The 16298-nt window shown below is 45.5% G+C and overlaps 1 protein-coding gene across 7 annotated transcripts in view; it reads left to right on the top strand.

The window, feature by feature from the left end:
• The first annotated feature begins 1624 nt into the window (after positions 1-1624).
• The window catches only part of LOC146180427 (DNA-binding protein RFX2-like), a 158142-nt gene continuing 143468 nt past the window's right edge, over positions 1625-16298 (top strand). For all 7 annotated transcript variants that reach the window (XM_084576024.1, XM_084576022.1, XM_084576020.1 and 4 more), the window contains exon 1: positions 1625-1781. The gene's annotated coding sequence lies outside the window, so the exon portion shown is untranslated. The remainder of the gene's footprint in view (positions 1782-16298) is intronic.

Here is a 16298-nt window from a genome sequence, read left to right as displayed (position 1 = left end):
ATATATAATCAATGAGCACACGCAGGTGCCTCATCATTTACACATGGTTTCACGTACTGCCCCCCCCCCCCCCCCCCTCACTTGCTTGTGGGCGCTCAAGAAAACGGAACAGGAAATTATTGAAGCCTTTCAAATTGACAAGGCAGGTGACATGTGTGTTAGCACCCCTTCCCTTGCGTTGGCAGGAAAGCTCTTATTCTGTTTTCGTCCGCGGTGCAAGCTAAAGTGAGACTCGTATTCGCCATATACCACCTCCTGTGAAACGACCAAAAGCGAAGCACTACATGGAATAAAAAGTGGAACGTTTAGCGTAAAATAGCATGACTGTGCATTTGGGCCAAAGAAATAGCTTTCGATCCTTTAATTCCGTTTGGCTGTGCTTGGGATGTACATATATTTTGCTGCTGAAAGTTGTGGAGGGAACGATAAAAAAACTTTTTTTTTTTTGTATATGAATTAGCTTAGAAATCGTGCTGGCTAAAATTAAAAATAGCGCTTTTCATCAATTAAACAGCTAGCCTCCCCGCTTACCAAGATACTTTGTTGGGCGAGTTGGTACTTATTCATTACTAATATAAACAGCGCGAACACGAAGACAAGGGACAAGAAACAAGAAAGCCACAGTACATGCGCATGTACTGTGGCTTTCTTGTTTCTTGTCCCTTGTTTTCGTGTTCGCGCTGTTTATATTAATAATGAATAGCCTCCCCGCGCCGAACGTTGCCCGCGCTTAGGCCTTTGCACTCATTCTGGATACCTCTCTGACCATTCGGTGATATTCATTATCAATAAGCATATCTATTGCAAGAAGACAAGTACAATGAAAGCGAGCATTTTAATTTTTTTTAGTTTAGTTTAATTTATGGAGTGAATAATATGCAACAAGATTAATATACTAATTGTAACTATTCCTAGGAGAAACTACAGGAGTGCACTTTTGCAATGTTACTTACAAAGTTTGATGTTCTTGTCGGCCGAAAGCGAATCCTTCCTCAGTGGTGAGCTTGCAGGGGGACCGTCGATGTAACTGCACAGATACGCCGACTTTACGTTGTCCTGTCGCTCGAAACTCAGCTGTAAAAGAAATTATTTGTTATTTATTTTACTTTCGTTTCTTATCTCATGCTTTTATGCTCCGTCGACCTGCACCTTTTGCAAAAAGTCGACACCGTGGTAATCAAAAAGGCCGCCGAAATCCTCCATGGCTGATGGCAGCCGCGTGTCGTCTGCTCTGGCGGCGTCCTAGCAACGCACAATCAAGGTCACAGGAACGAAACTAATATCTAGATATGCATTCTGGTTGGGGAAATCCAGTTAGCCTTTTAAATTAAGTTTATTATTTCGTTGCTATTTGTGCTTTCATTTAAACAGCGGGAGCCAATCTGCGAGCTGCAATTGCTTGCCGCCTTATGTTCCTTTGCTTAGCAACATGGCGACGAAAGCGTCCTTAGCTTCCTCGTCTCCAACGAGAGCCTAGATGCCACTAAAATAAAGTGCGCGCTGCGAAAGAGTGCTACATTTGTAGTGGTTGGCAGATCTCAAAAAAAAAATCTGTGGAGTAAATAAGAAAGAAAAACTTTTTACCATTATTATTTACTACGTAGAAGTGCTCGGTAGAAAGAAAGTTTTTGTGAAAAGGCTTTGTGTACGGTTACTATGCAACAAACGCGCGGAGCAGCACGTCGTTTACGCTGTGTTACGGCAGTTGGCAACTGTTGCCCTTGGAGTCAAACGCCATAACTACGGAAGCTGGGAGGACCTAGTAACCTGTCAACAAAAAGGTGAATTTGCTTAGGCATGTTGTATCGTGGTCGGCACCGCCGACATTCGTGTCCGTTTCGGCTGCCGGGCTAGGCGGGTCTCGTGGCCTGTTCGCGGCGACCCGTGGCAGCGCGAAAATGGCGAGATTTGCTAGAGGCATGCTCGCTCGGCCCCCTTCCCCACGGTGCCCACCTTCGCGACGAGCGCCGTCCGAAACTATCTTTCGTCGCCGACGTGTTTCTGCCTTTTGTCCTACGGGTGACGACTGGCATGGGGAGCCGTTCGGAAACGCCGTCTTGCTTTCAGCTGAGACAGGAACACACTCGCTTCGAGCGATCAGTGTCGGGAAGTGCCCTGTTCCGTCACGAGCTGTGATTTTCACACCTTCGCGAGCCTGCCGTCGGTGCGTAGCTCGAGATGCGCGTCAACTGTTTACCGGAGGCTTAGTCACTGTGCAGTCCCTTTAACCTGCACCCGTCAGCCGATAACGGTTCACCGTGCGTGTCTGGCGGGCGGGACCGTTAGACGAGGCGCGCTCAGCGGCGTGTGACGATGCCGCTGAAAACACGGCGGACGTTGATGGGAGACTCGATCCGGGCGGCTGCTGATTTCGTTCCCGCTTATTTCGGCTACAACGCGCCGAGTGCACTAAGGCTTGTTCGTGACGTGGCCTCATAACTTTTTTTTTTTTTTTTTAAATTCCTCGTAGCGTTTGTTTCCCTTTGTAGTCTTTTGTCAGATGAACTGCTATGCAGTCACTATCGGGTGATGCATCTTTCCCGAAGTTTCTACCCGTTTGTGTGATATGCCCGCTGAGAAGTTCGTCTCCTATCGCCCAATGACATGGTTATTTTGAGCATCGTGCGGTGTACAAGTCGACGATCCACCGCGCATTGTGCGGCGGGCCGGTCAGCCCTTATCTGTCACCGCATTCTTCGGTCGACTGTCGCGAAGGGGAGCTTTTCTTTAATGTTTTGCCGCTTATAGATTCTGGCGCGTTGTTCAAGGGAAGACCCCGCACTTTTGTTCGAAATTTTAAACTTCTGCCGGCTGCAAAGCTGCTTAAAGCAGCTGATCGAAACGTGCTAGCACCCCGCCGGGGTGGCGCAGTGGTTACGGTGCTCGACTACTGTTCCCAAGGGCGCGGGATCGATTCCCGGCCTCGGCGGCAGCTTTTCGATGGAGGCGAAAAGCAAGACGCCCGTGTGCTGTGTGATGTCAGTGCACGTTAAAGAACCCCAAGTGGTCGAAATTCCACTACGCCTGAGTTGCTTTGGGACGTTAAATCCCACAAACCAAACCAACCAAACGTGCTAGTGACAAGGGTAGAAGGGCCGTACACTCTCCTCCGTAATACTTTATTGCCCCAAACTGGCTGCCGTGATGTCTTTTTAATCAAATTTAGCATGACACGGTTTTGCCACACATTCGAAATTTAATGGTATTGCCTAAAAAAAAAAGTTCAATCACCTGCAATTCGATTAGGAAACTGAAACGCAGCAAGGTAGCATGTTGTGAGCTCTGTTTACACACTAGAGGGTCTGCCATAGTCGAAACGATGGCAGCACACCGGTGGCATACATATCGCATGGGGCATAATACATATAAACTTTCATAAGCTAGAAAGGCATCTTGTTGCAAATAACTTTCGAACTGAGTGGTCGAGCTTTTCATGAGGCTCGTGAACGGCACTGCATCACAACAAATGCTGTATTTTTTTTCTTGTTAGTCAGGCATCAGTCACGATAAAACATGCTAAATATTACGGTCTAGCGCACACAGCCACGCTACCCAGCCCTTTCCACATAAAGAAAACAAACGACAAAATACATCACCATCAGGCCTTGTCGCATATAAAGCAAACATGCACCAAAAAAAAAATCCTCATTGCAGCTATCACTGGTGCGTTATAGGCTTGGTGCAAACTCGAGAAGGTATTTTTCATCATGCACATTTCCTTTAGATGGATGCATACCTGTAGTATCGGTGTTTTAGCCACTCGGAGCATATGACACAGTTGACGCTCTTGCACGACGCAGTTTTTTTTTTACCTTACAGGCTTGCCTTCATTCTCTCCAAAGCATTCAGATTTTGTTCCTTCGGTGTACGCAGTCAGCTGCTTTAAAGTCGTCTTCATCCAACTGTCTGCAACGGCAAGGAAACTGCCCAGCACAAATGAGCCTCCTGCAGGTTTCGTGCTCTTTCACTTGCGGAGTGGAGCGCTCTGGACGTAGAACAGCGTTGGTTTCTGACCGACATGCACATCCAATACGTAGGAGATGCGCATGTGTCACCAGGTCGTTGATTCCGCAGAAATCACGGCGGAGGCAGAATTCTATGTTGTTGATGCTTTCACAACAGAATGACCATTCTCTGTGCACCGAGAACCTTTTCACCACTGCGACCACATCCGTTCTGGGGGCAGAAACCAGCTACAGCGCTGAACCATACATTGCCAGAAAAATGCCGGGTGTTTCCTGCAGGCTTTTGTTGTGCATTCCGGCCAGGACAATGCCCCTGCTCAGGGGGTGTGTATAAGTGCCTCTCTGCCAAGCTTCGTAGATGAAATCCTATAGCTGCACGCTTGTAGATGACGAGAGGAGGAAGCGACGCCCATTGCACCATGCCGGCACCACGGTGACCGACCGCATTGTGCTCAGTAACTCGAGACTCTCCGCGCATATGCGCCACTCGTACGTCACAGGAGACGATTCTACCTAGCCCTGCAGCATCAACAAACCCCTGGCTGCTTTGCCCTTTGAGGTCTCTCTCTCTCTCTGTCTCCGCGCTCTACTTTAGATTTTTTTTTTTACAGTAAATTTAAGTCTGTCGTGAATCTGCATGCTGAGAGCGTCTTATTCTGTCACGTAGCCTGCGCCATGGGCTATATATATATATATATATATATATATATATATATAGTCCATATATAGTCCAGGGTTTGACGGAATACAGGCTGGCGAGGAGCGATTATTGTAGAATTAAGCATGCACGTGTGGAATCTGTGATGCTGCCTACGCTGGCGAAACCGTAAACTTCAGATGCAAGCTCAGAGATCATCAGAATAACGTCACGAACGGCCGCTCTGCATCTAATGCTTTGGAGAAACACAGCATATCAACGGGACACACCATCGATTGGGACGAAGCTTCAGTCATTACCACGGAGAGGAACTTATCATCGCGCCTTTTTTTAGAACCTTTTCATATTCATAACACGAAGCATGCTCTTAACTGGACACGTGGAAACCTTCCAGAGATATACAGTCTGACACCACGCAATTTTAACCGTAATTTAGCAGCCGTCTTTCTATGCAGCGCTCTATGGGACCAAGGGACTCATACAGGCCCCGAAACGTCGTGTTTTCCTTTTTTCAAAACATTTTGGCGAGTGTATGTTTATTTCTACAAAGACAATATATGCGTGCGTTTTGAGGGGTGCAAATGCTGAAACATTCCCCCATACTGTGTGAACATGATATTGCAATCTCTGTCACTATTTTCCGCCACGAAGGCAAAAAAGAGGGGAGCTTTCACTTTCTACCTGCGTTGGCATGGCCATTTCATATGGTGCGCTTTCGTGTCGTCTGCTACACTGCCGTCCAGTGTGTTTCTTGCTGCTCTCGCATGATGGCGCCACATCCTCCTTCCCGCAAAAGGCGGATTGACTTCATACTGTGTTCTAACCTCGGCATTATGCACAATGTAGAGGTACTCGGAAAGGTGCGATGCAGTGACCACAGGATGGTAAGGTCTGGAATTAATCTGGATTTGAAGAGGGAGCGGAACAGATTAGTGAGGAAGAGGTCCATCAATGAATTAGTGAGATTAAGGGCAGAAGAATTCAGGATCTCGCTGCAGAATAAATATTGGGTTTTAACCGAGGATTACGACCTTAGCTTAGAAGCAGTGAACAATAACTTCAGAGATATCATTACTGAGTGCGCGGTACAAGTAGGCAGTAGGATAGTTAGAGAGGATGGCAGTAAAATATTTAATGAGATGAAGAATTTGAATAAGAAAGGCCAGTTTCTAAAAGCTTCCAACCCAACAGACAGGATAGCACTGGCCGAGATATCAAAGCTAATCAATAAGCGTAGAGTGGCTGACGTAAGGAAGTATAACATGGGAAAAACTGAGCATGTTCTAAAGAATGGAGCAACCTTAAGGCGGTTAAGAGAAAGTTTGGCATAGTCAGAAATCAGATGTATGCGCTAAGGGACAAGACGGGCAATGTCATCATGAATATGGGCAAGATAGTCAAAGTAGTCGAGAAGTATTCGGGACAATAAGGGGATAGGCAGTAGTGAAGAGCAAGCAGACGTCAGTGACGACGAGGTTAAGAGTGCATTAGAAAGTATGAAAAGGTTGAAAGCAGCTGGGGGAGGATCAGGTAACTAGTTTTGTTGAAGACGGGAAGGGAAGGGGATATCGTTCCAGCAAAACTGGCCATGTTGTATCGCAATGCCTGGTTTCATCGACGGTACCGGAATCATGGCAGAACACTAACATTATCCTAATTCATAAGAAAGGACTTGAAAAATTACGGACCAGTCAGCTTACTCTCTGTTAGATATAAGGTATTTACTGATAGTTAATAAAATCAGGACAATCTTAGACTTAAAAAAACCAAAAGATCAAGCAGGTTTTTGGAAAGGGTACTCGACTATCGATCATATCTACACCATCAACCAGGTGACAAAAAAATGCTCTGAATATAAGCAGCCTTTACAGTCTAGCCAGGTTATAGCAAAGCCACTTATAGTGAAATAGCGGTTATAATGAAGGAAGTTCAATTTTCCATTCCCATTTTTGCATTTTCAATACAATTTAGGTCCAGTCTTAACAACGTATATAAGCTTACGTCAGCAGATATAGCGAAGTGATTTTGTACCAAATGAGAAATAATTTATCAATCAGGAGACTTTTACGCCTTCAGGCAAATTTTTGTGCGAAAATAAGGACAAAATTTGGCTGACGGCTGCATGCGCAGCGTTGTCTGCACTGTCCCGAAGCGAAAGGCTGCTTCATTGCATCGCTTGGCTTGGCGTCCAAGTGATGAGGCATCTCGTCGAGCCGGTTGTGCGGGAGGTAAATAAGTAAGAAATTAAAAGGCAATTTTCGATGATGTCACAGAGGAGCGGTTTACTTGACGAATTGCGGTTCTTGAATTTCTCTCCACTCGGTTCTGGGCCCGGAAGAAAGAGTCAGAGAGAAATCGTCGCAGGAGTGAGAGAGGCGACAGTGGTTCCTTCACTTTCGTGGATCTTTGTATGGTCTTTTCTCACTGACGCCATTACACCTTCCTGCCTTGTTCCTCTTGTTACCTTAGATATCTCGTGACCCGTGGCTTCGCCTGGACAATTTTTAGATAACGGACCTACTCAGTTATCCCCTTTTTCGGACCGTACCCTTCGGGCTCACAAGACTCGATGTCGAGTCTTGCGAGCCCCAGCATCTCAACGGGCAAGAGAAAAGTGTGTCATTGAAGACAAAGCGCGCCATTCTGGACAAAATGCGCTGAAATATAAAGAGTGATATCGCACGGAAGTATGAAATCGCACTGTCCACACTCAACGATAATCAAGAATGGCAGCAAGATCGACGGCAGGGGCCGAAAGAAGATCTGGTGCGGTGGCATACGCCGGCGTAGAACCCGCACTTTACATGTGGTTCTTGGATGCCCTATCAAAGAACATCCTGCTCAGTGGACCCATCATGCTAGTGACTTGGGCTTCACCAAGTTGCCAAGCTGCAACACCTATGGACCAAGGGGTTATCGCTAGCTTCAAGGTTTACTACCGGCGCCGAGTGATCGAGTGTCTTCTGATCGATGCTCGCTCTTCCAACAACGTGGTCGAGATGAAGGTCCCTTTGGTGAAGGCCATTTAATTTGTAAGCGGAGCCTGGAGGGACATGAAGCACCTGACTGTCTCTCCTTGCTTTAAGAAAGCTGGCTTCTCCCAAAGCAGCAGCGCCAACATGGCGCCTGCAAAGGACGAAGCTGCCGCGGTTGACATCACTACAACAGCTGATGGTGCCGCCATGATAGCCTGCTTGGAGCAGCTATGGGAGCCCGCTAACGAGTTGGACCTTGTGCCACCTTCCCACATGGACTTCATTTCCATCGACGACGACCTTGTTGTGGAGGACTTCACAATTGACGAAGTTGTCATGGAAGGGACGGATAGCACCTCCAAGAGTGACTGTGACGACGCTCATTGCATCCCGCTGGTGATCTCTGCAGCGGCCATCGCAGCTGTTGACACACTACGGGTGTACCTCGGGAGTTCAGAGCAGAACTTCGGTTCGCAGTTAGACGGTATGGAGGCCGTGATCCTGAACACTGCACTTGCAAAAATGTGTTCAGGGAATGCTGAACCACTTCGTCCAGCAACAAAACAATTTACTCAAGTTTGTCTTTTTTTTCATAGTCCAGATACAACGAAATAGCGGATATAGCGAAGCAATTTTCAGTTCCCACCAACTTTGTTATAACCAGGCTAGACTGCTCATAGCATTCGTTGTTTACGAAAAAAAGAACTTCGTTATAACTGGGCTAGATTGTACATAGCATTCCTTTGTTACGAAAAAGCATTTGACTCAGTAGAAACCTCTGCAGTCATACATGCATTGCAAAATCGGAGTGTAGACGAGCCGTATGCGTAAGTACTGGAGGATATCTGTTTATAGCCCCGAAAGACAAAGCCCAACGAAAGCAGTGGGAGAAGAATTTGCACCGCAGTGACAAGCCACTGCAAACTTTACCCTCATACGCTAAGGACCTTAAAATTTACAGACGAATCAGCTTACTGTCTGTTACGTATAAGGTATTTACAATCGCTAATAGAATCAGGACAACCTTAGACTGCAATCAAGCAAAGGATCAAGCAGGTTTTCGGAAACGGTACTCTACTATCGATCATATCCATACCATCAATCAGGTAATAGAAAAATGCTCGGAATATCACCAGCCCTTATACATAGCATTCATTGATTACGAAAAAGCATTTGACTCAGTTGAAACCTCGGCGGTGATGCAGGCATAGCGAAATCAGGGGGTAGACGAGCCGTACGTGAAAGTGCTGGAAGATATATATAGTGGCTGCACAGCAACCATAGTTCTGCATAAAGAAAGTAGCAAAATTCCCATAACGAAAGGTGGTAGGCAAGGAGACAGGATTTCCCCAGTACTTCAGAAGGGTAGATACTTGGGCTTGTTGGTACATGATCGAAGGGAACAAAATGTAGCGCACCAAGACAAGGACAGAGAAAGAAGACTTCTTGTGTCTTCTTTCTCTGTCCTTGTCTTGGTGCGCTACATTTTGTTCCCTTCCCCAGTACTATTCACATGTTGCTTAGAGGAAGTGTCCAGAGATTGGAATGAGTGCAGTTAGGGTTAAGGCTCAACAGGTGTTTGGCTTGGGCTAGTTGGTAGCTACTTCTTGAAAACGTAGCACAAATTAAGACAAAGACGATAAGCACCCGTCCTGCCTACTTCTGTGTCGTCCTTGTCTTAATTTTCGCTATGCTTTCAAGAAGTGACAAGATTCGATGGAGAACACCTCAGTAATCTGCGATTGGCCGATGACATTGCCTTACCAAGTAACTCGGGGGATGAACTGCAAAGAATGATTGATGACTTGGACAGGAATAGCCGAAAGGTAGGCTTGAAAATCAATATGCAGAAGACTAAGGTAATGTTCAACAGCCTCGGGAAGGAACAGCTGCTCAAACAATAACTCCATGCTGGAGTATTCGTTAAGCCCTTTCAGAAAAACTACGCTATAGGAATGCTCTAAAGACTCCAGAGAGCACGGTAAAAGTTTCTAATGCTGCTAATTGTATTACCACCTTTATTAGGATTTCAGTGATGTATTGAAGTATCGACGATATGGTACCGAGTATCTGTATTGAAACTCCATTTTGTTCCTGTATCTTGTATCGGCATCGGAAATACAATCTTTTAGGGTATCGGGTATCTATATCAAAGACACTTTTTCGAAGTATCTTGCCCAGCCCTGGTTCGATATATCGAACTCCGCACCATGCACTGAAAGGTGCGCCTTCTCCAAAGACGATCGCATCACCCTCAGCCGTTTCCCACCGTGGAATGATTGAGGGAACAGTTCGGCGACGGCTGGTCTAGGGCAACGCCATGCCCTTTTCCCAAAGACGCACGCATTTGCAGTGATCATTTGCTGTGCACCAGTACGTGACGTTAGCAAGCCATGTACGTGAAGGAACAGCTGGTACGGAGCAGATGCAACCAAAGCTGCCGTGGTGTTCGGGAATGAAGAAAAACGCGATAGAGCGAAGCACAAGGGTGTGCCCATTCTTCTGCCGAGGTTTCTGTCTCCTTCCTCTCTCTTTCCCTGTCTTCGTTTGCAGCAGCACGCACTACGCATGCGCCAACAAGCCAGCTCAGCCTGTGACAGACAGTTCATCGGACGCTTTCTTCAGTGTGTGTGTTGTGAACCCTCTGCATGCAGCAGCTGATGTGCGGCTCGTGTCGTCGTGCTGAACGTTCGTAAGCTATGCTGGCTGCAGACGTTAAGAAGCGGCAGATCTGTTGTTGCTTTTTTTGCGAGAGTCGATCATTCTTTTCGTCGTGCTGAACGTGCGACGTAGCATAGGCTATGGCAGCTGCTGATGTTAAGAATTCATATTTTTTTTTTTGTGAGTCGTCCATCCTTGTCATCATGCTGAACGTGCGGCATAGCATAATCTATGGCGACTGCGAACGTTAAGAAGCGGCTTTTTTTTTTTTTAGAAAGTCGTTCATTCTTGCATCTATGAATCAGCAAAAGTATGCGGTCAGCTGCGATCATGACAGCGGCTTTTAACATTGTTCGCTTCAAATGGCATATGCAGCTATCACGCTTTCCAATGATTTCATGGCAGTGGACTACGCCCGCCCCAAGCGTGGCGCAATAAACCAGGCTTGTGCAATCAAGCCATCATGGGCACTCTGCCAAATTTGCTCCCTGTTCCCGCAGGAGCTATCAAAAGTATAGTCAGAAGTAAACACGCAATGACGTTATCGCTGTGCAGAATCTTGGCTCGCTGCCAATAAATGAGCCGTGAATGCAACGGCCGAATCGGAAGGATGCGTCACCGAAAGGCTGTTTCCCATGCAAACAAACACGCTCGTGATTTCTGCTGTGGCGACTCAGAGAGAGAGAGAAGAAACCTTTATTTAGCTGGGATAGTTATATAGGGCCGAGTTACATTGCCCCACTAGAGGGCCAGCAGGTCAAGCCTGTTGGCCGGTCTTGTATGCCTGGATCCGAGCTGCGCAGCAGGGTCTCCCAGTCATCTGGATGCAGGATTTCTCCTAATTTCGGAGGTGGGGGTTCCTCCTTCCATATCTACAGCGCGATAAACGGGACAAGAGAACACAATAACGACAAACACAGTTCTTCCTTGCATCCCCAGAGTATATGGTTGAGGGTAGCTCTCTCATTACACAGTGTGCAGCCAGGAGAAAATTGGCTGGGGGAAAATATGTTAGAGAACTACCAGATTTGGAAAGGAGATTGTTTGGAGTCTCCTCCAGGTAATTTCATGTTCTTTACTAAGCCGTTTTTGCGGGGGCGGAAATTTCCTTCGTTCAAGGCGGAATTGGTGGGTTAAGTCACGAAATGATATCAGGTTATCCTTGACTGTCCCCAGAGCGGAGGTGGTCACCGCCCGGCCGACTAAACCTCGGGCTGTCTGATGAGCTGCCTCGTTTCCAGGGTTGCCAGAATGTGCTGGTACCCAAATCAATTCAATGTCCCTCACCGCCCGGCTGACTAAACCTCGGGCTGTCTGGTGAGCTGCCTCGTTTCCAGGGTTGCCAGAATGTGCGGGTACCCAAATCAATTCAATGTCCCTATCTGGGAAGGGAATCATATTAAAAATATTTAGAGTAGATTGTGCAATTCTACCTTGGGCGAAATTGTGTATGACAGTCTTGGAGTCGCTGATGATAAATATCTGCCTCTGAATTTGTAATGGCTAAAGCGATGGCTGCCTCCTCAGCCATTGCGGATGTGCGTACACGGATGGAGGCCGAGAGGGCTGTGGCGTGTGTTCCCGTAACCCCTGCCACCTGCTTGTGCAGGTGAGCAATCGTTATTCCCTATATGCTAAATGCACAGTCGTGCTGCAAAGCCCACACTGCGCATGTAATATTGTATATGAGTGTTCATGTGTGATTTTCAACTTGCTTTTGAAAGCTGGGGATATTGAGACCAACCCAGGGCCTCCTGATAACGTAGAGCCGTCGACATCAGATCTGCTAAAAGCAATTAAAGAAGTTCAGGCCGGACAGTCAAGCATGTTTGCAGAGCTGAAATCCATTAGATCATCACTATCTGACCACGAAAAAGCATTCACCGAAGTAAACACTCGCCCTTCAAAAATCGAAGCAGATTGCACTTCTTTCCCTTCAATAAAAATGGAAGTCGAGGATATCAAATCCACAACAACCGAATTCAAAGCTGAAATCTCAAAACTGACTGCCAGGTTGAACGATGCTGAAGATCGCGGACGAAGGAACAGTCTAATTTTTTACGGCTTAAAAGATGCACGTAAAGAGTCGCGGCAAGATTCCGAAAAAAAATTATAATCGAACACTGCAGCCAGCATCTAAATTTACCCATCAAACCTCGCAACATTGAGCGCGCCCATTCCGGTAAAAACCGTCCTATCATTGTCAAGTTCTTTCATGTTAAAGATAAAGACCAGGTGCTATCGGTATATAGCAAATTTAAAGATACTGGCTACAGCGTGTCCGAGGACTATTCATCCAATACCCGTGTAGCTCGTAAGCGCCTTTATGATTATGCCAAAAGTCACGGCCTGACATTTAAAATATGACATGACAAGATGACATCATTAAACAAAACACACCAATTTTCGATCACACCAAGAACATTGTAGTCTAACAGGACACCCAGCAACTGCTCCATCAGAAACACAGTCCAAAACCAGCCCACCGTTTCCAGTTATCTTTCCTATTTACTAATATTCGTAGTGTCATTCCTAAATGTGATGCTTTATGCAGTTTGATTGATTCATATTCTGCGAATATTGTTTTGTTAACCGAAACATGGCTTTCTTCTGCTGTTAATGACGCTGAAATATTACCCTCTCTTTCCAACTTCAATATTTTGCGAACTGATCGCACAGAAGTGCGAGGTGGGGGGGGGGGTTCTAATAGCCACTGATCGCTTGTTACATTGTTCACAAGTAAATGCCCCCTGGAAATGGTCTGGCTTTGCTCCGATCGTACCTACCCTCGTGTTCAAATTGGAATTTGTTATCGTCCTCCTAACCATGACTCTTCTTTTAATACCCTGTTTCACAATGCTCTGAACAGACTAACAATCCTGTACCCTAATGCTCCGATCTTATTGTTCGGGGACTTCAATTTTCCTTCTATAAAATGGTCCGATCTTGCAACCACGCTTTCGAAAATTAAATATAGTGAATTTGTGCAGACCTGTCTTAATTTTGGGTTAGAACAAATAATAAGTCGTCCAACTAGAATAACAAATCATTCTGCTAACATTCTGGACCTGGTAATAACATCACAATCGGGTAGCTTTTCTCCTATAACTTATCTAGAAGAACTTGGCGATCTCCTCTCACCTTGCGATTCATACTACTTTCTCGTGTCATCTGCAGAATACCAAAAAGATAAAGAAAACATTTACGCTGTATGATAAAGGTGATTACAACAGTTTTAACAATGACCTAGCTGCTTTCCTTGAAAACTTTACCCCCGATTTTCAGCTTCGCTCACTTGAAGCAAACTGGTTACTCATTAAGTCAGAAACGCACCGCTTTATCAATATACACGTTCCTACTATCACTATAACAGAGCGACCCAATTCTCCCTGGTATAATAAAACACTAAAACGATTAAACAACAAGAAGAAACGATTATTCCGCGCGGCTAAAGCTACTAACACAGCAAACACTTCGAATAAATACTACACTGTCTCTGCCAACTATGACGCCGAAGTAGCCAAAGCTAAGGGTCACTTCTTTTCACACACCTTGCCAAACTTGCTACATAATAACCCAAAGCACTTCTGGCAAACTATTTCCTACATCTAGCACAATCGCATTAACTGATCAATCTGGGCTTCCATACTCCGCCTCAGATGTTCCAGGTATCCTAAATGAGCAGTTTTGCTCTGTATTCACTCAAGAATCTTTCAATAACTTTCCTGAACTCCCGTGTTTTAACAACTCTTCTATGGACAACATCATCTTTGAGAAAATGGAATAGTAAAAATCATAGAATCATTGCCCAATTCGTCATCTGCCGGCGTTGATGGCATCAACCCGAAAATCTTGAAGAATCATCTTCATCATCATCATCATCAGCCTGACTATACCCACTGCAGGGCGAAGGCCTCTCCCATATTTCTCCACTTAACCCGGTTCTGTGCTAGTTGCATCCACTTGACCCCTGCGAACTTCTTAATCTCATCCGCCCACCTAACTTTCTGCCGCCCCCTGCTACGCTTTCCTTCCCTTGGAATCCAGTTTGTTACCCTCAGCGACCATCGGTTATCCTCTCTTCGCACTGCATGTCCTGCCCATGTCCATTTCTTCTTCTTAATTTCTACTAGAATGTTGGTAACTTGAGTTATTTCTCTGACCCACTCTGCACGCTTTCTATCTCTTAATGTTACTCCTACCATTACCCCTACCATTTTTCGTTCCATAGCTCTCTGGGTTGTCCTCAACTTAAGTAGAACTCTCTTGGTTAGCCTCCACGTTTCAGCCCCATAGGTGAGTACAGGCAAGATGCAACTGTTGTATACTTTCCTCTTGAGCGATACTGGTAAGCTGCTAGTCATAATCTGCGAGTGCTTGCCAAATGCGCTCCATCCCAATCGTATTCTTCTTGTTATTTCCTTTTCGTGGTCCGGATCTGCGGTTACTACCTGTCCTAAGTAGACATATTCGCCTACTACTTCCAGTATTTCGCTACCTAATGTAAACTGCTGTTCCTTCCCGAGGCTGTTGAACATTACCTTAGTCTTCTGCATATTGATTTTCAAGCCTACCTTTCTACTTTTCCTGTCTAGGTCATCAATCATTATTTGCAGTTCATCCCCCGAGTTGCTTAGCAAGGCAATGTCATCAGCAAATCGCAGATTACTGGGGTATTCTCCATGTACCCTTATCCCTAACTGCTCCCATTCCAAGTCTCTGAATACTTCCTCTAAACAAGCTGTGAATAGTACTGGGGAGATTGTGTCTCCTTGCCTAACACCTTTCTTTATCAGAATTTTGTTACTTTCTTTATGCAGAACTATGGTTGCTGTGCAGCCACTATATATATCTTCCAGCACTTTCACGTACGGCTCGTCTACCCCCTGATTTCGCAATGCCTGTATCACCGCCGAGGTTTCAACTGAGTCAAATGCTTTTTCGTAATCAATTAATGCTATGTATAAGGGCTGGTTATATTCCGAGCATTTTTCTATCACCTGATTGATGGTATGGATATGATCGATAGTAGAGTAACGTTTCCGAAACCCTGCTTGATCCTACTAAAATTATATGCGGTGCCATATTATCTTTCATTTTCCAGCAGTCTTTTTCTTTATCCTCGCCACCACGTGACTGGCGGATCGGGAAGGTCATTCCAGTCTATAAAAAAGGTAACCGATCATCACCACTTTACAGGCCAATTTCCCTAACAAGCGTTTGCTGTAAGATTATAGAACATGTAATATATTCCCATACTGCCAAGTTTCAAACATCGCTTAACGTTTTTCATCCTAATCAACATGGCCTCCGCGAGGGCCATTCCTGCGACACACAAATAGTTATTTTCCTTAACGACATACATGCATGCCTTGATTTAAACATTCCTACGGATGCCATATTCATTGACTTTGAAAAAGCATTTGATAAAGTTTCTCATGCACGCCTCATTCTTAAAATTTCACGCTTAAACCTTCATCCTTTGGTTGTGGAATGGATTCGTGCTTTCTTGTTCGACCGCTGTCAATTCATTCACGCTAATTCTCATTCGTCATGTCTTTCCCCGGTTTTATCTGGTGTTCCCCAAGGCACTGTTTTAGGCCCCCTTTTATTCCTCATCGATGCTAATGATTTGCCCTCTAACATCAGTTCTAAATCTGCCTTTTCGCTGATGACTGTGTCATCTATCGTCTATTAGTTAACCCATCCGATGTTACCAAGCTTCAAAAAGACCTTTTACGCATCCAAGAGTGGTGTAACACTTGGCTAATGTCGATAAATTCTACTAAAACCTCTCTTCTTTCTTTCCACCGCCGTCGCAATCGCCTGGACGCAATTTATACAATTAACAATATCCCTATTACATCAGTGGACTCCTATAAATATCTCGGCATCCACTTGATGGTCGCAACATGTTTACCATATAACTAATTCAGCTAGCTAAATTTACTTACGCCGTAACCTTGCCTTAGCACCCCTTTCAATAAAACTGCGTGCTTACTTAACATTTGTACGGTCCTGTATGCGCTGCTTACGATT

This window comes from Amblyomma maculatum, chromosome 8 (genome assembly GCF_055883805.1).
Source record: "Amblyomma maculatum isolate TAMU_Amacu chromosome 8, ASM5588380v1, whole genome shotgun sequence".
In the NCBI taxonomy this organism is placed as follows: Eukaryota; Metazoa; Arthropoda; class Arachnida; order Ixodida; family Ixodidae; genus Amblyomma; species Amblyomma maculatum.
Note: the sequence above shows the minus strand (reverse complement) of the source record. Positions and strands in the feature narration are given on the sequence as shown.